The sequence below is a fragment of the Amblyomma americanum genome, chromosome 8 (assembly GCF_052857255.1).
Source record: "Amblyomma americanum isolate KBUSLIRL-KWMA chromosome 8, ASM5285725v1, whole genome shotgun sequence".
Classification (NCBI taxonomy): Eukaryota; Metazoa; Arthropoda; class Arachnida; order Ixodida; family Ixodidae; genus Amblyomma; species Amblyomma americanum.
Window position 1 is genome coordinate 111,723,342 of NC_135504.1, and position 27,925 is coordinate 111,751,266.

A 27,925-nucleotide genomic window follows, 5' to 3' on the forward strand; every position below is an offset into this window, starting at 1 on the left:
CTGGTCCAATCGCCCATTCTTCAAGCCCATAAAAGCTCTTAGTTGCACATGTGTGTGGGGGTATGTTTATGTCAAAAAAATTTAACGTAAAGCGCCGTCATTTCCTTTGAAATCGGTAATTTCAGTGGCACAGTACCGAGCCACGAAAACGATATATGTTTCTTCAAGTATTGAACGAATGCCCAGGCAGTGCGCACGTGGCATATAAAGGTGCGGTTATGAACCACAGTGCTCATCATCAGGAAAATAGATTGAAAATTGGTTTTTGAGGAAAGGAAATGGCGCTGTAATTGTCTCACATATCTTGCTGGAAGCCCGAACCGCGCAGTAAGGAAAGGAGGAAGGTGGAACGAAAGAAGAAAGAGAAGAAGGTGCGTAGTGGAGGTAGTCGACTAATAATTTTTAACACCTGGGGATCCTTCAGAAGACTTAAAAGTAGATCCCTCTTTTTTTCCGCATTATTTTTTCCTGCAAGGGTTCTTCGATGTTTCGGTTCATGACGACCATACAGAGGCATAAATCATGACATCACGTAGGCGCTCGCTTACCATTTACACCTCGCTGCTAAGAAACTAATGTCTTACGCGTAAGCTTTATTGAATTAGAGAGCGGCGTCTCTGCATTCTCTGTTGTTTAGTGCCTGCACAGCGCAGCATTGCACCATCTTTTTTGCGGGAAGTTTATTGATGAGGGTATGGCTTCACGCACTGAGCAATGCCTTGGGAGATGTCGCAAACTTGCCCAAATTCCATGCATCGCTTCTTCATGGCATCAGTGCATACAAGAGCCTTGATGGCTGTTGGCGTAAAAACGAAAAAAGAAACGAAAATGAGACACTCCTGAACTCCTAAAGAAACGCTCCAGCAGTGATCTAGTCTACACACGATGCGAAATAACTGAAGTGGGCCTAAGTCACCAGGGTCACGTGGTAGGAGGAGGACAGTGTGCGCTTTGTGGACTTATGAGCCAGGCTGGCATGGGAGGAAGGTCACGCAGTGAAGGACGGAGGAGGGGGAGTGGACGCGGTGTCTACTTCGTCCTGGAAGTGCGAAGAAATGTTTTTTTTTCTGTTTGCAGCAACGCATTGACAATTAAAATGATTTTCTGAAGTTTTCAGGGGGTCATAGATAAGACATGCCACATGTAAAAGACGTACTACTCTTGTAGTTGCGGCCTTACCGCTTTGCGCAGATATTTTTTGTCAACAACCGAACTGCGCTGCTGCATTTCAAATTGCCGCATTTTAAGCGTGAACTCCCTTCAGGTGGCAATGACAGAGTTTGCTTTGCAAATTGTAATGAAGTATTCATGAAATAAAGGCTCATTTGAATGGAGGTGTCCGAAATAATTAAAAAAAACACGTTTAATCAATTTAGAACCAGTGCGAGCGATATTTATTTTCGTACTCTTGAATAAATCAAGAAGCCTGTTTTCTGCATTAATTCAAAGAGGCTAAAGAAATTTTGTACCTTTTTCTTTGGGAACTGCGCAGCGAATATTTCATGCCAATATTTGAGTGAGGAAACGTGATTGCGAACCGTCACCAATGCCGATTACGGTTGAGCGTTAACCAGTGTGGAAGGTGACGAGAGCGTGCGGCTGCAACCACAGACGACGCTGGCCGGATCCCGAAGAGACTCTCAACGGCTCCGCTGAGTTCCGCTTAGCATTAGACGTGGCGCTGCGGTCTCTGGTTCTGCTTTCCCCATTAGGGACACTTCCCTCCTTGCCCAGCCAGTGCTGTCCTGGCGCACGATGATGAAGATGGGCCGCGTCGAAATTGAGGGGGGAAGCAGGTTCTCCACACCAGGCGCTTGGTTATATTTAGAGCCCTCCATTTTCGGATTTCGTTTTTTTTCTGAATTTCGTGCTGAAAAGCGGGCGATATATGTTCAGTTTAAGCTTGGGTAAACCGCATTATTTTGGATCCATATTTGGGTCTTTTAGATTATTGCTAGCCAAAGAAAATGAACTTCAAGGACTTCATTTTGTGTTCGACAAAACATAGTGTACTTTTCCTCATTATTGTGATAATCAGATTGTATATGACAGGTTGCAATAAATACGTTTGGCACATCATAATTTTTTATTGTATTTATTTGGCATGTGCACTACAATCTAGTGCGCAACTTTCCCGCGTCAGTGGAAAACCTGCTTGGCTTTGTACACTTCGAAAAACTTTATTAAACATCCTAGCTACTCTTTTAAACGCATAAGACTTTTGCAGTAGGTCGTCGTTACTATGCGGAGCGCTTTATATATTCATGGCGATATGACGTCTGATCACTCCCCGTGTTTTGGCCTTTTGCCTCCAAAATGCAGTTTTTTATGCCAGTCCTGAAATTAATCCTAGTAAAAAATGGGAAGCGGTAAAAGAGGTTTAAAATCACCAGCTAAAAAAAACCCCGCCATTTACCTGTAAAAAGAACTTGGTACCAACTAATTGCAAATACGGTGTCTTCAACTTAGTGCACTTGCGAACTGCGTTATATTCAGGCGCGTTTACTGGTATAAATCAGGTAGAACCCGATTTTTAGGAAATCTGTTTTTAAATTGTTTTTTTGGGGAAAGCAAATCGCGTAGTATCTGTCTCATATATCGCTGGACACCTGAACCGCGCCGTAAGGGAAAGGTTAAAGGAGGGAGAGAAAGAAGAAAGGAAGAAAGAGGTGCAGTAGTGGAGGACTCCGAAATAATTTCGACCACCTGGGGATCTTTAACGTGCACTCACATCGCATAGTACACGGGCGCCTTAGCGTTTTTCCTCCATAAAAACGCAGCCGCTGCGGTCGGGTTTGAACCCGGGAACTGAGTGACCGCAAGGGGGCCGGCGAGTGAAACGCGCTTCGCATCGGCTCTGCACAAGCACGGCGATTTCGTCCGGATTTCAACCCACACAGTTCCCATCTCTTCACTGCACCGTTCGTAAAGGTGAGCCCTACCATCTATTCAAATTTGGTGGCCGTCGGTCCCCCCTAAGTGGGCCCACAGGCCGAAAACCGCCTTTTGCCGATCAGCTGCCGCACTAGGCCTCGCGCCACTGTGCGCTAAGCCTAAGCCGCTCGACCTCCCCTATATCGCCAGCATGGAGATCCACGTGATCGGTGAGACAATCAACCCGAAGGACTACGATCCCAGGGACTGGAACCATATCCTGAGCTTACCCGCCCGTCAGAAAGGAGCACCTAAAAACCAGGACCAGGCGAACGCCACTACCGGCTCACGACCTGAAGATTGAGTACACCAAACGTCCCAGCTGCGCGCGACGCGTCTCGCGGCGCAAAGGTCGCAACGCCAGCCGCGGTTGCCTGGGGATGACTACAAGATAGTGTTTCGGTCAAACGGGGGACTCAACTTAAACGACCTTCAACCGCGCCAGCTTCGCCTGGCCCTGATATCTGCAGCCAAGGACCTCCAAGTCTCGGACGCCACCAACTTGCGTATCCGCCCCGTAAACAACACCTGTACGATGAGTACCCCGCATCAAGCCGACGCGCTATGCCTGGTCGCCATCAAAGAAATCTCAATTCGAACCCAAGCCTACACCGTCACCGCCTACATCTCCCCCCCCCCCCCGGATGGCGCAGTAAGAGGAATAATCACTAACGCCTACTGGGAAGAAACCCCAGCACAGATTCTTGAAGACATCATCACGGGAAACCCTGGCGTCCCCATCATTGATGCACGCCGCATGGGACAGACCCGTTCGATCCTCATCACCTTCCGGGCGGGTCCGGTTCCCCGAACCATCTCCTACGGTGGCGGACTCCACAACTGCACTTTATATAGAGGACACCTGGATGCTTGCACAAACTGCAGAAAACCAGGGCATCGCGCGGATGTGTGTACCCTTCAGCGTACGCACAACTGTTCAAGATGCGGTATCCCGCACCCCCGAGAGGACACTTCGACATGCACCCCAGCCTGCATACTCTGTAGAGGCATCCACATGACGGGTACTAAAGGTTGCAAAGCGAGGGGACGACGCTCACCGCAACCGCACACTTCCCGCACATCGGAGCGAGACGCGGACAGCGCCAGTGTTCGTCGCTCTAGCGAGTCTCGCTCATCGTCTCGTCGCCGCCAGGACCAACAGCCTCCACAACTTTCCTGGGCAGACAGAGTAGCAGGCAACAGGCTCAAAGCTACCAGCAAGCACTCAACCCCCCCCCCCCCCCCCCCGCCCACACAGGTGGACCCCCGTGACCGGGAGCTACAGGCCCTGCGAGAGGAGATGAGTCGTCTTACTTCTCTCATCAAGACCCCCACCTCTACCCCTCTACCGCTTCCGCCAATAGTCCCTCCCACGCAACCCACGCTGCTATCTCAAACACCAACTGAAAACATGGAACAATCGGGCTCTCAAACACCCACCTCACTCCTACCCAAGAAAAAACGCACAACATAGCAACCACCCGTCACCCAAACTGACCTTCAATTCCTAGAGGCCCGCATGGACGCTAAACTCGCGAATATGAGCGCGCGTCTAGAGGCAAAATTTAATCACCTCATCGACCACCTGTCCCAACGCTTCGAGCAACAAATTGAAGAGGCATTTACGCGCATGGTGCATACCCTTGAAATGAGCCTCGCACAGTACGACACCCGCCTCCAAACAATAGAGCAGGTCCTTCCCTCGCTGCACCTACCTAATCCCCCATCAATCCCGCCCACCTACCCCACAGAACCCCCTACCCAACCCACGTCTCCTCACTCGACCCAAGCTACAGTATGGCGGGGCGACCACCTAATTCCTTACCAATTCTGCAGTGGAACTGCCGCCGCTTCCGGGGCGAACGCGCACCTCTCCAACTCCTCCTCCCCACACTTCCCACGCTCCACATCCTCCTCCTTCAAGACCCACATGCCCCTGCAACACTTCCCAGCTACACATCAGCTCACTCGGGCGCAACGAATACACCCAGGTCTTCCACATTCATACATCGCTCCATTACACACCAAACGCATCATATCACCTCCGAGACGCCCTGCGTGATCACAGAAGTCATACCAGATGCACACTCCACACCATCTATTTTTATTGTAAATATATATCCCACACCGTCTCATCCTATGGCTTCATTGGAAACGCTACTGCGCGATCTCCATCGTATTGCAGGCAAGCACCCATTGATTATCGGAGGGGACTTCAACAGTCAGCATACTGACTGGGGCTACCGCACCACCACGGGACGAGGAAGGCGACTCTGGTCCTTGGTACAACAGCTCCGCCTCACAATACACAACAACTTTAACACTCCCACGAGAATTGGCAACAGTGTCAGCGTGGACACCAGCCCGGACTTGACACTGAGCCGCAACCTTGCGGGTATTACGTGGAACACAACACGTCACACATTAAGGAGCGATCATTACATCATCTTCGTTACAGTACCGTACAATCAAAGAACGACCCTTCACCTAACACACAAACTCACCATCTGGGATGCGGTCCGCGCCGCACGGGCGGCCCTTCCTGACGCCCCCATTACACACATCGACCAGTGGGTGGCATCACTCATGAACGATGTCTCCGCACATACTCGAACGCTTGACACCACACCAGATACACCCACCCTCGACACTAGCCTGGCCCACCTATGGGAGGCCCACCATAGCATCGTAGAGCGCTGGAAAGGGCAAAATCTCAATCGGACCCTTAAAGAGCGGCTAGCCGCACTGCAAACACAAATTACTGAGCACTCTGAGGAGCTCTGCCGATCCAACTGGGGACAGATTTGCGACAGTATGGCTGGCAATCTGTCCTCCAAACGCAGTTGGCAACTCCTCCATCACTTTATTGGCCCCACGCAATCCAAAACAGCCTCACAACACCATGTCACACGCCTTATACAAAGGACCGACCTTTCTCCTGACGCACTCATCGACATACTTAGGAACACACATACAACTCCCGGTACCTCAAGTCTCTTGCGCCCTATGCCGGCACCCTGAATGCGAATCTGGACGCGGAGATTACGGAAGCACAAGTAAGAGCGGCCCTCCAGACTTTTCGCTCTAACTCCACTCCAGGACTTAACCGAATCTCATATAGCATGCTCCGCAATTTGGACGATCAGTCGATTGCCCAGCTCACGGGGTACTTCAGCAAATGCTGGCAGGAGGGCACCCTTCCGCAATCCTGGCGTCACACCAAAATATTATTCGTACCCAAGCCCCACAAACCCCTTACACCTGAAAATCTTCGTCCCATCTCACTAACATCATGTCTGGACAAGCTTTTGGAGCATGTCGCACTCGCCCGACTCACCCAACACATGACGGAGCAAGACCTCTATCCGCACAGCATGATGGGCTTCCGTCCCCACCTGTCGGCCCAGGACGCCATGCTCCAGCTCACACAGGATATATATGACCTCTCATACCGGGCCACACAAAAGCTGTCCTCGCGTTGGATCTCTCCAAGGCCTTTGCTCGCCTAGACCATAAAGCGATCATGGCGGCGCTCGCCCCCTTGAACATTGGTGAACATACGTACACCTATATTCAAGCACTCCTTACTAACCACACGGCCGAAATTCACTTCGGTCCCCACACATCCCGCCCATACACCCTTAGTGGAGTTGGCACCCCCCAGGGATCTGTCCTCTTCCCTTTCCTCTTCAATGTCACATTCATCCCCCTAGCCCGCAAACTACTAACTATCCCTCACCTTCGGCATACACTTATGCTGATGATATCACTCTATGGACCACCTATGGCAGTGATGGAGACAGAGAATACTCTGCAGTCGGCAGTTACCCTCACCCAAACACATGCGCGGAGTATCGGACTCTCATGCTCTCCGGAGAAGTCGGAGCTCCTCATACTCCGCCCCACAACCCGAAACTGCCCCACAGCCCCCATAACCGTAAAACTGTAAAACCGGTACATCCCGGAGGTACACACTCTCCGCGTACTGTGCCTCCACATCCAAAACAACGGCAATAACACTCTCACCATCCAGAAACTCAAGCATACGGCGGTGTCGATATCCCACCTAATCCGCCGAGTTTCTGGACACCACCGGGGCATGAAGGGGCATGACCTATGTCGTCTCATTCATGCCTTCGTCCTCAGCCGCTTTCTATTCACGCTCCCCTACCCGAAACTCCAGGCAACAGAAATCTCCACCCTGGATGCCATGATCCGAACAGCATTTAAGACAGCGCTACACCTACCCCTAAATACCTCAGCCGAAAAACTCCTCCAGCTATAGGCCTACATAACACGACAGGTGAGCTTATCGAGGCCCACCGACAGACACAATACATACGTCTCGCGAGAACCACCACCGGCAGACACATCCTACACACCCTCGGCATCAGGATACCAGCCACGGATCCCACACAGCTCCCGGTTCCCCATCACATTCACAGCGAACTACTTATTAAAGCTCTCCCTAAAAACATGCACCCCACCTACCACGAACCCCACCGCAAAGCTCGCGCACGGGCGCTCCACAAAAACTATGGCATGGAACCGGATGCCGTTTGGGTGGATGCCGCATGTACAGGCGAGGACGCGGTTGTAGCCATCACGAACCCCTCCCTCAACCGATTGCTACCCTTCACATATTCCCCACTGCCACTTCGGAGGAGGCTGAAGAGGCCGCATTGCCCTAGCCATCACGCGCACGGAGGCCCGGTATATACTATCGCACTCTAAAACTGCCATACTAAATTTCGCCCGCGGGAGAGTTCACGTCCCTGCATTTCGCATATTGAACTCCCTCGCCGCACACACGCCCCGCCACATGGAGCTACTATGGGTGCCTGCCCACTCCGGGAATCCAGGAAACGAGGCTGACAACACTTTAGCCCGAGGTTCTCTCAACCGGGCACCGGCGGCCTTTAAACTGGGGTTCTCACGGGAACGCATGCTTTCAATCAGTGAACTGACGCAGGCTTGAAAAGCCGAGCGTCGGCTGTACCGCCCACCCCATACCTCCCTCGACAATTATCATCAGACACTTTGGAGGCGGCTCCAAACACGCACCTTACCCTCCCCTTATATACGCTCGCGCTATTACCAAGTCCACACAAACCCCTCCTGTACCCTCTGCCACCACCCCAAAGCCACTTTCGATCATATCTTTTTCCTCTGCCAGGCGGATCCTCCTCCGCGGGACCTGGAGCACCTTACCACTTGGGAGGCTTGGGAGACCCTACTGCGCTCCGAGGACCCGGCCAAGCAAGCCTTCGCCACAGGCCGGGCTGCCAGCGTCATGAGCCTCCGGGACATGAACGTTTGTGTGCAGTGGGGCCGTGCGGGGGCCCAAGGACCTGTGCGTCCTAAACTCTCTTGTTTGTAATAAAGTTTACACCACCACCAACCCGGGAACTCCGCAAAAGCCTGGTGAAATCGGGTTTTGTGCGAAGCCCTAGTCAATTTCCCCTGGCGACGTGTTCAAGCTGATCTGAAAGCATATTCCTTGGAATGGGTTCCTAGCTTTGGTCCTGTATAAAAGCTTTTGGCTCGCGGGTTATTTTAAGCATATGTTTCACGTAAAAGCAATTTCAGTGTCTTTCGTTTAGCTGCATTATAGAGTTAAATAGAAATTTTTCCTCCAAGATTAGGAAGTGGTTTCATATTATTGAATAGAACGCTCTGTGCGAATAGTATGAAAAACTAGTTATCTTAAGACCTTCTCCTGTAGGAAAACCGCTTTTTTGAAGGAGAAGAAGGCCTCTGACTTCTCCGTGGGGCTAACAGGAAAAACGGTAGCCCCTTCGAACTTGCCTTCACGAACTATTATGCTCCTCATTAGAGACCCACTTGAATGGCGTATCGGACATTCCCGGAAAGAGCCGCATCACGACCCACCTGTCCCATACTTTATTTTATTGGTTTATTTGGAGCATAGTTCTAAATCTTTTCGAGGCTATTGAACGATTGGGTTGCAATATGATGGTTCTAGACAAGTTAGAAATGCCTTTGGTCGACGTAACATTATCTTTGGATAGCAGTGGCAAATAAAGATTGTTTTAAATGCAAGCATTTCTTACCCGTCTTTCTTTTCTCGTCTCTTCGCACTCCACGCAGAATGTTACTCTCTTCCTTTCCTCTCATTACAATCCCTCTCTCTCTCTACAAAGAACTCGAGTAGAATCGTGAAGGGAAGCTTTATATTATGCTGGCTTGGTGAACCAGGAAGAAAATTGGAGGGGTACTTAAGCTCTGGCTTAAGGGCACGACAAGATAGCATTAATGGGTGAATTCCCACATATGCAGAATTGATCATTCTGAACAATATATTTGTAAATCTCTCGGAGTCCTCACAACAAACCTAGAGCAGTGGTGTAGCTGTTAATCGATACGCTACAGCACTACAATTTCACGTGCTGCCACCGATGGGGCTTGTGCGACCCAGGTTGCTCCTCCAGAGCAACTTATTGCGGCTAATAATACATGTAACTGCCACCTGCCATGGTGGGTAATTTGGCCACAATCTGGTGGGCAGGTTGGGAATACGCCACATGGTCACATCACCTATGCGGAACACCGAGGATGCTTCTTAAAAGATTTTTGCTCACAATGCCGACGCGGCCGGAACTTCTGCAGAACTGGAGCCTTAACGTATAGCGTTAATACGGTGAAGGTAACCTAAGGAGCGTGAAGAGAACTTAAACTAGCTTAACAGTCACAGTCGCGAAATAATTGTCTCGTAGATGCTGCGGGGATGGCGATTAATAATGCAATTAGGAACACGTGAAAATGCATATATACAACATGAAATTTTATTGTCATGCGCCTTCGTAGACGGAAGAAGAATATCAGCGGTTCGACGGATCGGCAGAGGTGAAAGAAGAGAAAGGGCAGAAGGACGCTCGTAGGCTGCGTCGCGGTCCTGCTTCGATCGATCCCTCTGTAACTAAACACCCGTGCGTGATAAGCGCTAATCACGTAACAATATTACTCAGAGGAGCGCGGCGCGAAAACAGGCAGCGAATGACTGCGATGTTGCCAGGACAGTAAACTTAACCGTTCAGCCAACGTCGCTCCGTGCGTACTACGCGAACACGGACGGCGCCGGAAAGCGGATCTTTCGGTTCGCAGTGCGTTGCAGACGCCGATGGGGCTGCTACAATGATATGAGAGGCTTAAGGGACCGGAGCTCTATTAGGGCTTTGTGGGGCGTCATAGCAGAGGGTACCAGCTTAATTTGGAATGTGCGGGGTGCTTTACTGCGCACTAACGCATAGCAGCCCATAGGTGGCTTTTGCATTTCGCCTCTATATCAGGGTTTGGTGCGAGTGCTTCCGGTCCAAGAGCTTTGTATATATGTAAATACTGGTCTATTTATTGTATTTAATGCGTTCATTCCTTCATCACTAAGAAACAATGAGCAGTCGCAGACATTACGCACAGTATTGTGCGATTCCTACTCCCTTCTTACTGAAAAGTTTCATATGACGAGGCAGATAATACCACACGTTTTTCATACGGCTGATATGTAGATTCTGTTTTTTACATAAGGAGCCTGTATGGGCTATATAATTAGAGCGTAAGGAAGCAAATTGGCTATATTGCATCATTCACACTATATGGACATCAGACTGGCCGGAGCTATATGGAAATCCTGCGGTGTCCATACTGGAAAGATATTGTATATGAGCGGCTGATGTGGAACGTTTTAGTCGAGAGTCCTTTCCGTTCTTCTGTTAATATATTTCGACTCCAAAGAAAGGCAGCTGTCGCTGCTCGGATTCTGCCGCGGGATTAGATCCCATGTTTCTGTGCTGAGCTTCCAACCCAAAAGAAAATTGTGAGGGCACTTAAGTCTGCTTACGTGCAGGAATGCGAAAGCGTGGAACTTTTTAGAACGCGGCTTTTGTAGCGAAAGCTACACTATGCTAGCCGGAGCAATTTCGCCCGCCTTGGCCATCTGCTCCCACCACGCAAGCGCAAGTTTCCAGGGTATACTAAGCAAAACCTGTCGGCAATCACCGTGTTCATTGGCGTTGGCGTTGACAACGTTCTTGTCGCCGATATTTTGAAGAAAGCAAGGCCGCATAAGTGGCAACCTAAGTCAGTGGACGCCTCAATCACGCTTTCAGGTAAGTACGCGGCGGTTCTGAGAGATATGTGGGCTGTAGGCATTGGCGTTGACAACGTAACGGCATAAACGCTGCTCTACACCATTAACTGCCACATGCCGTGGTTGCAGGCTGGAAAAATTGACGCCGTAACTGTCTGACATGCCTAGGTGGACACTCGAACCACGCCGTATTGGAACGGATAGAGGAGGGAGTGAAAGGAGAACGGAAGAAAGAGGGGCCGTAGTGAAGGCATCCCGAATAATTTCCACCACCTGGGGATCTTTAACGCGAACTGACATCGCAGAGCACACGGACGCCTTTTGCGTTTCGCCTCCACCGAAACGCGGCCGCAGCAGTCGGGTTCGAACCCGGGTACTCCGGTTCAGTAGACAAGCGCCTTAAGCGCTGAGCCACCGGGGTGGGTCTGGCAGGGTGAGCGCGCTGGCTATCCATACGCGGAACGCTATCAAAGCAGGTTTTTGCAGTTTGACATCAACGCCACGCACACGAAAACGAGAGTGCGATGTCCACTGACCAAGGGAACCATTTGTGCGCCTTTCGTTTCGTGAAAATGAACAGCCTCTACAACGTCAACGCAAATTAACGAAATGAGCACTGGTTTGTTTGGATTTTGAGGAAACGAAATGGTGCAGTAACTTGAACATCTTGTCATACGCCCGAACCGCGCCGTAAAGGAAGGGTAAAAAACCAGGAAAAGAAGCAAGGAAGAAAGAAGAAAGTGACAATTGTCTTTTTTTTAGCGTAGGCGCGGTGCAGTGGCGGAACACGCGTGAAACGGCGCCGCTGGTTGCCATGGTTGCGGCGCATGCGGAGCAGTAGCCTCGGACAGGCGCGGCGAAACTCGCTTCTACTTGCCTGGTGCAGCTTTCCCTAGAACACACGAGTCACCAGTGTGTGTTAGTATTCTTTGCACTTGGGCGCCGCAACGTGTAATTCCGCTTCTCAAGTAGCCAGAGATGTTTACGGTAGATTTTAAACATTCTATTGCAAGCATGCCATACACACCAGTTGAAACAAAAAAGCCAATAAAAATGATTGCGTCAAAATCTTTTTGTGTGTATGTGCACAAACATTCCGCTTCTTTTCAGCCACTGCCTCTCTTAAAAGTGATTAATTGCTTTTAATCGGCTAATCTCCGGCAACAGAACAACGGTTGTTTCTTTTGCACGTCGCTTTGTCGCAATACTAAACATAAATTTTAGCATGATATGCGTTCTGGTAAGTGTATGTCTGTAGGTAGCTGGTGTTACTAGGCATGCGTATAGTGATCTTCATTAAAACAAGAAAACCAGCAGCAGGTGAATATTTCAAATTCGAAGTAATTTAGCCCTTACACGTTCTTCGTGCATTTACTGCAGCTGTCCGATTTGAAAGCCAGTTTTTATGCCGTTCGAAGATAGAAAAGACTAAATGTACAAGTAATTGGGAGGAATATGAAGCAACTTTTTATTTTTGTGGTCTATAAAGCAAGAGGGAAAATGTGCCTTCGTACCTTCTCTCATTGATCCTTTGCTGAAACGGAAACATTTGGTGTGTTAGCGCCATCAGTGATTTCGGTTGGGTCTCAGGTTTTACTTTTGCAAGCTGGGAAAGAATAAAAGGTGCTTCACACATCGGCAGCAGTGCGACATTTTATTTCGAGCTAATATATATTACGACCCTGTTTGATAATGCAGATTTGAGGCTGCGCTACTTTTACAAACATTTAATTAATGCAGGCATCAAATGTGGGCCCGTGGATACAAAGAAAAATGAAAGTGACATAAAGTATGCTGACTAATTGCGCAGAAATAACTGATTTTATCAGAGCAAAGAGCTACAAAATGCACAAGAGTGGCCACTCGTTGTCCTCGCCAATAAAATATGTTTATCGGGTTCAATTTTCTGCAAATATTTTAGAAAAACGCAAGATTGCAGTGAACCATTGCCTCACGATAATCTAGATACGAAGAGATTAGTTTCGCTCTTAGTTTCGGTCTGAGAATCGCTCCGAGAATCGCAACACAATTACTGTTTTTCACATTGTGGCCGCATTGATGTGGATCACTTTGGGTTACAATCGTTTTTCCCGTTTTTTTTTTGTTCCAATGATTTTCGAACTTTTGATTTTCCTCTCAGGCGCAAGAAAGCGTTTAAACAAAGCCATAACACCTGCTAATAGACGGCAATCATAAATCATGATTTCCATTTCTCAATGCTCACAGAAAAACTGCTGGATATCTAATAAAGGAAGTAGAAAACTTTTGAATTCCAAGCCAATAGGCGCAAGGCCATAGAAAAAGCTCACAAAAACTTCGTTAACAAAAATATAAGACTTAAGGAAGCAATTTACTACTACCCTTCAGCTTCAAGAAAGGTATTGCTCTATAAATTCCAAACAGTTATGTTTCGCTATCTTTTGTTATGGTGTGCTTGCCGTTTGCAGCAACTATCTGATGAGAGAAGTTCAATAAGCATGATAATGTGCGTAACCCTACTGAGTTCTATTAAACCGATGTTACAATGCGTTTCTTAAAGAAAAATAAATGCGCTGTTTCAAATACGTCATAAAAGAACTCATCCTCCCACTACATGCTTTTAGCAGCTCTTATTGTCGGTTTCGCAGCTTCTGTGTTTTGTTCATGTTAAGTATGCTTCATTTCGATTTTATGGATACTCTGATAACTCTGCGGAGTGCAACCTGGAGGTGAATTGTGGGCTCTCTGCAGAAACTGGTGCCTTCTGTAATCGTAAAAGCGCTCAGTGTGTGCCTTAGTCGAGTGGCTCATCGATGGCCAGTGCTCTTGATGCAAACTGTTGCCACGCAGCTGGCGATTCTATCTCTGCATGGCTTTACGTAGCCGCCGCCGCGACGCCGCCGCGTCGCGCACTCACTATTCTCCGCACTACCATCGCGAAGGAAGTCACCGCCGCAACCGCATCCTGCGATCCGTTTCATGCGTATGACTTCATAGATAATGGGTAAACGCCCAGAAATGGTCTTTCCCTACTTAACATTCATAGATATCTGGGAGTTCTCATATCATTCCTCAACATTTTATTTAAAGTCTTCATCTCTGTTTTTACCCTCGGACAATCTCTTGATGATGCCTCATGGGGTCCTTTGCAGTTTGCACATTGGAGCTTCAATCATACATGTAAGCCCCTCGTGAACGCAATTACAACACGGGTATGTTTTCGTGCTCGCAAACGCAGCACTTAACATGTCCAATATTCTGGCATTTTCAGCACTGCAGCGGTGGGGTACATAAGGACGCACTGGGTGCCTCACAAAACCCGCTTTCACATGATATGGCAAAATAATACCCTCGAACACTAGTTTGGCACACCGTGATTGGCCGAAGCGATGGATGTCAGTTATGCGAACAGGACTTGATAGAAGTTGCAGCAAGTCCGTATCCTTGATCTCTATGTCCACGTCGGAAATCACTCCAGCAGTAGTGTTAAGTCCATGAACAAAGAACTAGCGCACTCGTATGTTGCCAAGGACTGACACGGTCTTCAACTTGTCCAAGGTGGCCCGGTTGGAGACATCAACAGAGAGGAGGTTCCTTCTTGCATTAACACGCACTTCCTTGACTTGGCCCGGAACCAGTCGTTCAAGAGTCTGATAAGGTTGAGATTCTCTAATTCCTAGACAGGCATGTATGAAATCGTTAAAGTGAGAGATTGCCCACTTAAATGGGCCTCGTTAACGGTTTTCTAGCTCACACTGGACTGGTTCGGCCGCGTCTCACGCACACTGGGCCCACATTCTTTCAGGGTTCTAGCGAGCTTCCTTTTCAGGCGCCGACTCACAATCTCGATGTAAAGCCGTCAGGCTCCATGCCATCCAAGTCAGAAAAACTAGACCCCGGGAGCTCGCAGGGCAAGGCTACACTGCAGCCCGGTTGATATGTGTGCTCCACACTACTTACCACAGCAGGCAGCAGAGACGGCGGTGTATCCGCCATCGCCTGGGACGACGAGGTCAACTTCGAGGTCACAGAAGCACAAAATATTTAGAAAAAGGAGGAGCTTCATCAAAAGAACCTGGCATTTTACTCACCGAGAAGCGGCAATCGCCGTACGTCGCTCGAAAAGGAGGACACAGAACCAGCAGAAGAAATTGAATATAGTAAATGGAGTGACAACATATGAGGAGGAGCGAGACCGCTCTGCCACGCAGAAGCCGCAGCCTACAGCTTCGCAAGAGCCAAGCATGCCATTCACCCAGGACTCCGAAGAGTGGCCACCTTTACCATAGCGCACTGTAAGCTTCGTGACACGTCCGCCTGTGCGCCCCGCCGGATGTGTCTACAACAGATGATCAAATCAGGGCGATGCTGAAACAATTGATAGGCACCTTATGGCTGATAACAGCTGGAGCGGACACGCCAATCGCTAAGGCTGCTGTGCAAATTTTAGACGCTTTTAAACAGGTGCTTGCCACCCTTTAACAGCAGTCATAAATCATGGCTCTACCGTCGTCAGCACCATGACTACAGGAGAGAATATCTCGATCGGCAGTATTACAATGGAATGCTCGTGGTCTCCGAGGCAGGCTAGCATATCTGATGCACAGGATTTCTAAGTTCCAATTTCCTCTGCCTATAATATGTGAGCCGAATATCACATCTCTTTTTCGACGGTCCGGTTATGAGAATTTTCTCTCTGAAGCGGCTGGGCATTTCAGCAACGTACTACTATGCGTCCGCCGCGACCTCCCTTACTTCCGGCATCAAATTCCTGAGGGCAGTAGCCGTATGTAGCAAACACTGTGACTTTAAATGGGCGCACAATCTCTATTATAGGTGGCTACAGCCCACCAAGGGGTGGATTTGACACCATACGACTAAAATCGCTACTCGACAGGGTTTCAGCGCCACATATAATAGTAGGAGATTTCAATGCGCATCGCCACGGCTGGGGAAGCGCCGTTACAAATGTTCGAGGTCGGGATACCGCCACTTTCATAGACAGTGCAGGTCTTGTTTCACTCAATGATGGCACGCCTACCTTTTTGCGCAGGATTCCCTACAGCAGCCGCCTGGACCTGGTACTTGTATCCAGGCGCCTCTCATTGTCCGCAACCAGGTGGGCTGATATTGAAACGTGTGGAAGTCACCACGTACCAACGTATGTGCAGCAACGGTTGTTTCACCGTCTTCCACATGCCAAAATACGATGCACCGACTGGAGTGTTTTCCCAAATGTTCCAGAAAAGAGCTGTGAGAGTCTCGCTAACCCAACAGATGTGGAGCAGCGCATTATTGCAGCCATGCAAGGAACAAAGCGCCTCCTCTCAGCGCCCAGTCCCACAACTCTAGTGGATGAGATCTACGCGCATTTTCGGCCGATTCGTCGGCGCGCAGAAAGAAAATGCCGGACGACAATGGGGGGCGGGGGGTTGTCTTGGTTCTCCGGGCCTCTCGACGCACCCAGAAGCAAATACAGCGCTATTTAGAGAATCTAGGCAGAGAACGGTGGCGGTGGTTTTGCAACATTCTGGATGCCTGCAAACCACTCTCCAAAATCTATCATGTCGTCCGAGCACTGCCGGAATTTCCCCAGCAGGAACACCCTTTCCGTGCATTGGCAATTTATGATTAACCGGCAAGAACTAGAGGTTGCGGAAAATCCTTGTTCGAAAATTGCCAGAAGTGCTTATTCAACCCACCGCGGCGGCTCAGTGGTTAGGGCACTCGACTACTGATCCGGATTTCCCGGTTTCTAACTCGACCGCGGTGGCTGCGTTTTTATGGAGGAAAAACGCTAAGGCGCCCGTGTGCTGTGCGCTGTCAGTGCACATTAAAGATACCCAGGTGGTCGAAATTATTCCGGAGCCCTCCCCTACGGCACCTCTTTCATCCTTTCTTCTTTTACTCCCTCCTTTATCCCTTCCCTTACGGCGTGGTTCAGGTGTCCAACGATGTATGAGACAGATACTGCGCCATTTCCTTCCCCAAAATACCGATTATTATTATTAGCGCTTCTTCATCTCGGCGGCACCGATGTGCTCCTCTCCAAATGGTCCATCTCCTAGAATTCCCTTCACAATTTAAGAACTGAAAACAGCGCTTTCTGCTTGCACGTATCGTTCGCCCACAGGACCTGATGAAATCACACACAGTGCGCTTCGTCATCTGGGGCCACAGGTAATAGAAGCCCTGTTAACCTTGGTCAACCAGTCTTGGGCTTCTGCGAGTGTTCCATAGAAGTGGGAAAGAAGCAGCAGTGTGGCCTTGCTGATACCAGGAAAATCATTACTCGATTTAACATCCTACATACCAGTAGCTCTGGCAAATTGTATTGGCGAGACGATGGAGCGTACAGTGTTAACCCGTCTAGAATGATTCCTTGAAAACGTTGACTACACCATTCCACAATGACGGATTTCCGCAGAGGCCGGTCTGCCATCGACAGTGTAATTGATCTTGTGTCGACGGTACAACATAAAAAATGCCGGAACAGGTTAACTGCTGCTCTTTTCCTCAACATCAAGGGCGCCTTCCATAATGTTTAGCATGATTCAGTAATAAATGCACTCGATGAATGTGGTATTGGCGAACTTCTGCACAACTGGACTGCAAGAAATTTGACAAACCGGACAGTCTGCATGAAGACACTTGAAGGAGACACAGCAGATCATCATGTTGCTCTTGGTGTTCCTCAGGGATAAGTGCTCCGTCCAACGTTGTTAAATCTCGTGCTTATCGGCCTTTTCAAACAACTACTGAACCCTGTTTCGATATCCGCCTACACAGATGATATCAGCATATGGACAATCAAGTGTCACGCGTCACAAGTGTGCAAGCAATGTTGCAGCGTTCGGTTTTGATTACATCTGCGTACTTGCGCCGTCATGGGCTTGAGCTTTCACCAACTAAAGCGAAATTTTGGCTTTCACACGCAAGTTAATTGCGTGGTATCCGGTCACAACCGACAGACAAATTGTTTCATACTGTCACATATATTAAGGAGCCTAAATTAAATTATAAAGAATAGAGTTGTGAAGAAGACGGCGTGAATTAACCGAAGAATAAAGAAGAGGAAGAAGCATTCGGTGAGGTGGAGAGATGATTGGTGGAGACGCATTCGGTGAGGTGGAGAGAGATGATTGGTGGAGAAGAGAAGAAGACGACGACAAGGCTTACGTGGACTAACACCGAGACTATAAAAGGGCGAGTGAGAGCGAGGCACTGGGGGTAACAGCAGAGAAGTGGAGGCTCCGGCGGGTCAGCAACACTTTGGCTGGAAGAGAGCGACGCCGGCTAATGCTCCGGTGAGCTCGAGTTCCACGGCATCACATCGTGGACCACCTGCCGTGCCTGAGCCCGTTCCGGGGAGTCAACGGAGGACGCTACATCCTGCTACGGCCAGGGGTATCTCCAGCGCTGTTGCCACCCATCCGGGTGGTGCCCCCAAAGCCAACAACACCGGCATCACCTCCACGGGCGCTTGGGCCTGGAGCTTCTACGACGCAGCCAGCGACGCAAGCCCAAGCACGTCGAACACCGCCTCCACGCCGGATACTGGATCCATGCGACGCAGCAGCCACACCGAACCAAACGTGAGCACGAACGCCGAACGCTAGTAGTAGACGCTGATAGCAGTGTGCCCGGGTCATGTGTATTTATAGCATTTGTGTTTTGTGTTAGTTTTGTTAGTTTTGTGTTCTAGTGTCTGTGTCACGTAGGCTGTATTAAATGTGCGTTTGTGTGGGTACACCCGTCGCCTAGTCCGTTCTTTCGGTTCGAGTGTTCTCCTGGGAGATCCGTGACAAAGATAAGTAGCGAGCCTGTGCCAAGATTCATTTCCTTTTTTTCTTATTGCTTTGTCTCGGATGTTTCTGATCTCTCCATGGCAGAAAGTATGGATTTGGCAAAAACGTGAGAACTGGCGCTCAAGCTGGGGTTAAGCAAAGAAGAGGCGATGCGTCTCTATGACGACGAGGCGAAGAGGCAGAGAGAGGACGCAGATAGGCAGAGAGAGGAAAGGGCGCAAGCACGCGGAGACGCTCGTGAAGCAGAAGAACGCGAGGCGAGAAGAGCTCGCGAGGCAGAAGAGCGAGAAGAGAAATGAGCTCGTGAAGCAAAAGAGCGCGAGGCGAAAAGAGCTCGCGAGGCAGAGAGAAGAGCTCGCGAGGCGGAAGAGCGAGAAGAGAAAAGAGCTCGCGAGGCAGAAGAACTGGAGAAGAGGATAGAACGGGAGAAGGAGTTTATTTTGTGGAAACAGGCGCATGTCGCTGGAGGATATGAGGAGATTACGGACAATGATCAGCGTTCCTTAGCGGGCACAGAATCTCGTAGACCGGTCAGAGTTAGTCCAAGGAAACTGATGGCTCTTTTCGATGGCAAAAGAGATGTTCTGGACGCATATCTGCAACGATTCGAGCGGATAGCTTTGGGGCAAGGCTGGGAGCGCAGTGAATAAGCCACGGCATTGAGCATGTGCATAGTCAGAGAGGCGCTGAATGTGTTTGGAAGGATGCCCTCTGCTGATTCCATGGACTACGAGAAAGTAAAAAAGTCGCTCCTCCGATGATTCAGGCTTACGGCAAAGGATGTTCGTGAGAGATTTCGCACCGCGAAACCTGAGAATTCTGAAAAAGCTAAGCACTTTTCCTGCAGACTATCAAACTATTTTTATAGGTGGCTTGATATGTCAAACACAGAAAAGAGTTTTGAAAGTGTGCGTGACACGCTGGTCACAAAGAAATTTTTAGCATGTTGCAGCTCAAAGCTGGCGCTATTCCTGAAAGAAAGTTGTGTTCGCTGGAAGAGTTCGCCGACACGGCAAACCAATTCCTCGAGGCTCAAGGGTTAAGAAATTTGAGTAAGGCAAAGGAGGAAACCCAAAAGACCATAGAGATAGATGCGGCAAAACCAAGATCACATGGCGGTGCTTCTAAGGCGCCAGTAAGGTGTTTTCTCTGCGGCAAGGTGGGACACCGTGCAGCTGACTGTCGGACTAGTAGCGCTGCCCAGAAAACACAGGTTGTGTGTCAAGTTTGTATGAGGAGGGGTCATACTCTGGAGGAGCGCCGATACAGAACTCAGGACCGAGCTGTATGCATTGTCGACTCTAGGGTAAAACTTTTCACGTCATCCGAAGTTCCAGAACTGAAAGGAGAGCAAACGCCGCTGGAAAATGAGGCAGTGAGTGGAACACCCAATTCGAAAGCAGCAATGCCAGTGGTGGTTGGGCAAATAGGGGACCGTCCTATATTGGTGCTTAGAGACAGCGGAGCCAACAGTCTTGGTTCGGAGAAGCCTGGTGAAGGACGAGGATCTTACAGGAGAAGCATCGGTCGTCACTCTGGTAGACAGCACAGTAAGGTACCTTCCTGAAGCCAGGATTCTAGTGTCCACGCCATATTATACTGGGCAGGTAGTGGCAAAGTGCGTAGACCAACCCATCTACGATCTCATCTTGGGAAGCATTACGGGCGCAAGAAGCGTTGAAGACCCCGATCCCGAGTGGAGGATGCTCGACGGTGAAGAACATCCAAAGGAGGAAAGGCCTGCGAGAGCTCAGACGGGGGCAGTCAGTTTTTCGTCGACAGTGGAGACAAGAGCTCAAGCAACATCCCGAACAACGCAGCGTCCGCTCTCTACTCCTGTTACGATGTGTCTGGGCGTAACACCGGGCGAATTTGCGATTAGGCAAGAAGAAGACCCGAGCTTGAAGGCCTGCTTAGAAAGAGTAGGGGAAAGGTGAAAAGAAGAGTCGGACATCATTCGAGTATCAATTGGTAAATGGTCGTTTGCAGAGGGAATGCATATTTAGGTCAGGAAGGCGGGTCCAACAGCTGTTGTTACCAAGAGATATGCGAGAGACTGTGCTACGTTTTGGACATGACGACATCATTTCCGGACACCAGGGTGTTCAAAAAACGGTGTCTAGGATCACCAAGGAGGTTTTTTGGCCGGGTGTTCAGACTGGCGTTAAGCGCTTTGTCCGCTCATGTGATGTGTGCCAGCGCACAGTTCCGAAGGGAAGAGTTGGTCCCGTACCTCTGGGCAAGATGCCAGCCATCCACCTACCGTTTCAGCGAGTGGCGACGGACATTGTAGAGCCAATCTCTCCAGTATCCGCGAAAATCAATAGATATGTGCTTACTCTGGTTGATGTGGCCACTCGTTATCCTGACGCTATTCCACTGAGAAGTATTGACAGTGTCCAAGTGGCGGAGGGTCTCGTGGAAATGTTTTCGCGTTATGGGTTCCCGAGGGAAGTTTTGAGTGACCGGGGCTCGAATTTCACATCGGAACTAATGAAGGAGGTTAACCACCTTTTGTCAGTAAGGCAATTACTGACAACGCCTTACCATCCCATGTGTAATGGGCTTGTAGAGCGGTTCAACGGCACCCTTACAAACATGATCAAGAAAATGTGCCAGGAGAGGCCTACTGATTGGGATAGATATCTCCCAGCTCTTTTGTTCGCTTACCGCGAAGTACCGCAAACGAGTCTTGGTTTCTCGCCCTTCGAGATGTTTTATGGGAGAACCATTAGAGGTCCACTTACAATATTCAAGGAGCTGGAGATTGCATCAGATCTGAAGACAACATACACATACGTTCTTGAGTTGCTGGACAAGTTAGAAGAAACATTCAGGCTTGCACATCAAGGCCTGGAAAGGGTGCGCGAACGCTATAAGGGCTAATATGACAAGAGAGCCACTCACAGGAATTTGAATCCGGGGGACAAGGTTCCTATCCCGCTACCCACGGATCATAATAAGTTACTGATGTAGTGGAAGGGCCCTTGGCTTGTGACGCAGAAGAAAAACGACATGGATGATGAGTTATTGATAAATAACACCAAGAAGGTATTCCATGCAAACATGTTGAAAAAGTACGAAGAGTCCCTATACAGTGCGCCCCAAGGTTCTATGCTCGGTAGTAGCCGAAGAGACAGATGATGTTGTCGAGATGCCCACATGCAGTGGGAAGAAAATGGTAGGTTGGGATAAGGTGATAATAAACCCCAATTTGAATGAAGCCCGAAGCTCACAGATAAAATCTTTACTCCAAAGCAAAGAGGGTGTGTTTTCAAAACGGATGTCATATATTCAAAACGGATGTCATATATGTCATATAAAAACGGATGTCATATGTTGCAGACTAGATCTATCTACAGATAGACCAATCAGCGTGAAGCAATACCCACTACCTTTAGCAGTTCAAGAATCAATAGAAAAGGAGGTGCGGGATATGTTGAAGCTTGGTGTGATTGAGAGGTCGTGGTCAGCATACAATGCGCCTCTCGTGGTCGTAAAAAAACCCCGATCGTACTAACCGACTGTGTGTAGATTTTCGTCGGCTAAACGACATCATAGTACCCGATGCAGACCCCATACCAAGAGCGGACGTGATGTTCGCTAAGGTGGCTCACAAAAGTTTTTTTTTCCAAATTTGACTTACCTAAAGGGCATTGGCAAATACCAACGGAAGATTCTTCTAAGGAGAGGACTGCCTTTTCGTGCTCGGCGGGTTTATTCGAGTTTAAATTCATGCCTTTTGGTTTGAAGACAGCGTCTGCAATATTCACGAAGCTGATGAGGAAGGTTTTGGATGGGCTCCAAAATGTAGAGCACTATATTGATGACATGCTGGCGGCAACAGATACGTGTAAAGAGCATGTAATTACGCTGGAAAAAGTATTTGATAGAATTCAGCAAGCCAGGTTGACCATAAAACCGGCAAAATGTGAGGTGGGCTTTGAAGCCATTTCTCTACTCGGACACAAGCTGGGGATGGGTCGTATCGCGACGAAAGACGGCATCTTGGACAAAATACAGCAGGCCCAGACACCGACGACCAAGAAAGAGGTACAGTCGTTCCAGGGTCTGACGGGATACTACAGGGACTTTATTCCCGATTATGCCCACATAGCCGACCCGCTTGTCGAACTAAGAAGGGGGCAAGCAATAAGCTGAATTGGACTGCTGAACATGAAAATGCATTCGTGATGTTAAAAGGGTATATGGTGTAAGGTTTCTGGCGACAGCCGGTGGTCTGATTCAGCTGCGTATTCGGCCAGGACACCTGCAGCCGGGGTCCCTGCACGGCGATAGGCATCTTGTTTCCCACGCTCGGTCCTCGCGAGGTTTATTGGATTCGAAGCGGAGGATTCCACTGCCGTTTGAAAACAACATTCTTCCCGGAAGATCGACCGTGCGGCACGGAGGCTGTTAGCGACCGCCAGAACCGAGCAGGGGGTGACTCACCCCTTCAACTATGCCTGCTCGCCGGCGCCTCGCCCATTCGGACTTCCCGGAAGACGTGTCCGGCTGGAGCGTGAGAACTGTCGTTCGGAAGCGAAGACACCGCTCTCTGGTGGGGGCGATTGTCCAGCGGCACCCTCTTTCTCCGGCGAGGCATGTGACGGGGGCGTGTCCCTATGTGAAGTGGTGTGTGTGTGTTTACGACAACGCAAGTTAGGCCACGCTCAACCTGGCGAAGACCGCCTCGAACCTGGGGAATCCTAGGGACCGGACCCTTTTTAAACCGGACGACGAGTGCCGTGAGAGGAATCCTCGACCATCCTCAGATCGTCTCAGATCCTCCGACCTTCCCCCATCACCCTCCAATGGGTTCCAAAATCTTGTAAATAATGTAAAATAAACCCCCTGTACAGTTTCCTTCATAACCAAGTCCGACAACGTCATTTGGAGAAAGGACCTGCGGCGCTGAAAGAGTCAGATCACTCAAGGACCCCTCGTCCCCAACAACTGATTGGCAGCAGCTGGGATGGACCGTGCGACATCGTGATTTCTCAACCGGTGAGCGTTTCGGCATTTTGCTATAGGATTCGCCAGGCTTCAGATTTTGAGAGAATAATCTAGAATCACTGGGAAGTGTATGTCAATTGAGAAAGGGTAATCTCACGACATTTTGAAGATAGCATTGCCAAAGCGGAGAAAGCATTGTCATGGACCTTATGACATTTTCAAAGTCGGACTTGCTGTTGTTATGCGAGGAACTGTCAATAGAAGTACAGGGAAAAATTACAAAACTTGAAATATGCAAGACAATTGAAAAGCACGTAGATGACGATCAGCTGGTAGATACGTGGAATTTGGTACAGGAAGAAAAAAGAAAAAGGGAAGCGGAATGGGAAAAAGAGAAAGAACGGCAAAAGTGGGAAGCTGAAAAAGAAGAAAGAAATCTAAAGCGATTGCAGCTTGAAAGCGAAAATCGAAAAAAAGGCGACAGTTCGAGAGCCGGGTCTCCTGAAAGAGCAAGCGATGTACAATCATATAGAATGAACAGATTCATGCAGCCCTATTAAATTGGAAGGGACATAGGATGGTACCTGGGAAACTTTGAGAGAACTTGCGAAAGGGAGAACTTTGCGAGCAGTACATGGCCGCAACGGCTTCTGACACTCTTGCCATGTGAAGTAGCTGAAGTCATAGCGAGACTTAGCACACAACACACAGCTCACTACGAAAAAGTCAAAGCCAGCCTGCTAAAAAGGTACCGGCTGTCAGCCGAAGCTTTCCGACAGCGCTTCAGGAACGCAATGAAAAACGATAGCGAGGGCTATCCGGATTTCGCGTATGGACTAAAGACGAATCTGCTAGAGTGGCTAAAAGGAGGCGAGGTTTATGAAAGCCGAGACAAAATTATTGAGTGTTTTTGCCTTGAGCAATTTTACCGAAGCATTCTCCAAGTGGTGAAACTGTGGGTTCAAGACAGGGAAAAAGTCGACACAGTTGAAAGGGCCGCTGAGCTAGCAGAGGAGTACGTTTCGCGCAGAAGGTTGAGCACTGAAGAGGGTGCGTCACACGCTCGAAACACGATGCGAGATAAAGGGCCTAGCAGAAAGACGCGAAGTGCTAGAAGTTCGGAGCAATCAGAGGCAACGAAGGTAGCGCCAGAAAAGCGTGAAGAACAGGCGAAGAGACAGGGAGCAGACAAAGCCGCGAAAAAAGAGTTTGAGGCTAGTAGGCCATTTCGTTGCTACAACTGCAATGGTGTCGAGCACTTTGCAGCCAAGTGTACAAAGCAATGTTTGGTGTTCTCGTGCGTCGAGGATAACGACGAAAATCTAGAGCTCCTTAAGCCATACCTGCACGAGCTGCACGTTAACGGGAAACCGTGCAGGGTGCTTCGTGATAGCGCCGCGACGATGGACGTTGTCCACCCGTCTTACGTGTCAGTGGACGATTTTACGGGAGAAGTCTCGTGGATAAAACAGGCAGTAGAAGAACACAGTGTATGCCTTCCCATAGCTAGAGTGATAATTTGTGGACCGCTTGGAGAGCTAATCACTGAGACCGCAGTTTCGAAGGCCGTGCCACTTCAATATCCTTACCTCTTCTCGAATCGATCAGACCAATTGCTACGCGAGAGAGGCCAGAAACTCGGAAGCGGGGTGATACAAGCTTTGACAAGATCGAAAACTCGTCAGCTCGTATCTCAACTAAGTCAGATTCCCGAACCTCAGGTAGCCAGAGACGCACCAGCCAGCATATCGTTGCAATCAAATGAGGAGGGAAGTGAACCAATGAGGAATGAAAGCCAGACAGCTGACCGAGCAAATGAGCGACGAGGGACTTCAACCACTAATTCGGTAGAGGAATCAGAAAACGCTGAAGGATCCGTTTTATCTCCAACATCGCGTAGTTTTGATCGCCTTCTGCAGGTGAACAGGGAGTCCCTAACAAAAGAACAGAAGCGAGATCCCACTTTGGAAAGACTGCACCTTACAGCTAAAGAGGGCATCGCGAGACGCAACATAACGATGCATGAGAAGGGAGGCTTACTATACCGACACTACCAGGACAGAAAAGGCAAAACATTTGATCAGCTGGTCGTGCCCGAAAAATACAGAGCGGACATTCTGAGTCTCTGCCACGGAAATGGCTGGGCAGGACATCTGGGAATCAATTAAACAAAGGAGCGCCTATTAATGAAATATTATTGGCCGGGTTGTTTCAAAGATGCAGAACGCTACACAAAATCATGCGATGCGTGCCAGCGCGTGGGCAAGCCGGGAGAGACATGGAAGGCTCCACTGAAAATTGTTCCATTGATCTCGGAACCTTTCCGCCGGCTTGTAATAGACACAGTAGGCCCTTTGCCTAACACGAAATCAAGCTATAAGTACTTGCTTACTATGCTATGTCCCGCCACAAAATTTCCCGAAGCAATTACGTTGAAGGACTTAAGCGCCACAGAAATAGTTGATGCCCTTTTTTTTAGTGTTCGCGAGAATAGGATTTCCGACCGAAATCCAAGCCGATCAGGCGACGGTCTTTACAAGCGCCTTGACGACCACATTCCTTGAAAGATGCGGAATAAAACTGTTGCACAGCTCGGTGTATCATCCGCAGTCTAACAGTGTAGAGAAATGGCATTCGGTGCTGAAGCGGGTGCTACGCGCTCTTTGTTATGAGCATAAAGCAGACTGGGAGGATTGTCTGCCGGCCACACTTTTCGCTTTACGAACAGTCCCCCACGAAGCTACGGGGTTTACGCCAGCAGAACTCGTGTACGGAAGAGCCCTCCGCTCTCCCCTCCGAATGCTGAGAGAAATGTGGGAAGGGACAGGAGAGAACCAGACAGTGGTTGAGTACGTGCTTAAGCTACTGGACCGCCTTAACAACACCAGGGAATTAGTAAATCGAAATATGAAAGCGGCCCAGGAGGCCGCCAAGGTCTATTATGACAAAAACGCTCGCCGTCGAGGTTTCACCGCGGGCGATCGCGTGATGATCCTCCGGCCATCGAGAAAAAACAAGCTGGAAGTTCACTGGGATGGTCCAGTAGAAGTGTTGCAAAAACTTTCGGAGACGAATTACCTGCTAAGGGTTCCAGGCAGGGGAAAAAAGGTGAGAATCTATCATTGCAATCTGATGAAGACGTTCGTGGAACGCAGCGGGATCGTCAATCTGGCTCTAAATGAACCAGAAGAGCTGGACAGCGAGAGTCAGGGTCGGAAGGGAGGTGCGGACGCTAGTGACAACGTGGAAAACATTCTGGCTCACTCCGTGAATGCAGATTTTCTAAGCGGGACACAGGTCGACACGCTAAAGCAGTTGTTGAGCGAATTCGCTGACCTATTTAGCAGTCGCCCGGGAAAGACACACCTCCTGACACACGAAATCGAGCTCACCTCTGATGAGCCGGTACGGTCGAAACCCTATAGGGTATCACCGCGGCAAAAGGAAATAATGGACGCGGAAATTCAGCGCATGTTGGAGTTAGGGGTTGTAGAGCCAGCGGAAAGTGACTATACCTCACCGATAATTCTTGTTGAGGCCCCAGGGAAAGATCCTCGTCCCTGCGCGGATTATAGAAAGCTTAATGCAATTACCAGGGATCAGCTATACCCGATTCCCAACATAGAGGAAAGGATAGAAAGGGTGAGCGGCGCGAAATTCATTTCCACCCTCGATCTCGTACGGGGATATTGGCAAGTTCCCCTCTCAGAAAGCGCGAGCAGGCATGCCGCTTTCATCTCCCCAGCGGGCACCTTTCGACCCTTAATGCTTAGTTTTGGGTTGAAGAATGCCCCCTACGGCTTCTCGAAACTCATGGACATCGTACTGAAGGACATGCAGTTGTTTGCACTCCCTTATTTAGACCATGTGGCAATTTTTTCGGAAACGTGGCAAGAGCATCTAGAACACCTAAAGACCGTGTTTTCCAGTTTACGACAGGCTGGACTGACACTGAAGGCAGAAAAGTGTAGATTTGGTTGCGCACAGGTGACGTACTTGGGCCACGTTGTAGGCCAGGGAACTAGGAGCGCATCCGAATTAAAGATTGCCCCGATCGCAGCATTTCCGCAACCACGGACGAAAACGGCCATTCGCTCAATTTTGGTATTAGTTGGGTACTACCAGCGATGTATTCCTAACT

At 49.3% G+C, this 27,925-nt stretch overlaps 1 long non-coding RNA gene across 1 annotated transcript in view; it reads right to left on the reverse strand.

Moving 5' to 3' along the window:
* Window positions 1-608: 608 nt before the first annotated feature.
* LOC144100632 (uncharacterized) overlaps window positions 609-27,925 on the reverse strand; it is a 43,196-nt gene continuing 15,879 nt past the window's right edge. The window contains exons 2-3 of the long non-coding RNA XR_013307768.1: window positions 12,556-12,575; window positions 609-796 (exon numbers count right to left, since the gene is read on the reverse strand). This is a non-coding gene — a long non-coding RNA (uncharacterized LOC144100632). The remainder of the gene's footprint in view (window positions 797-12,555; window positions 12,576-27,925) is intronic.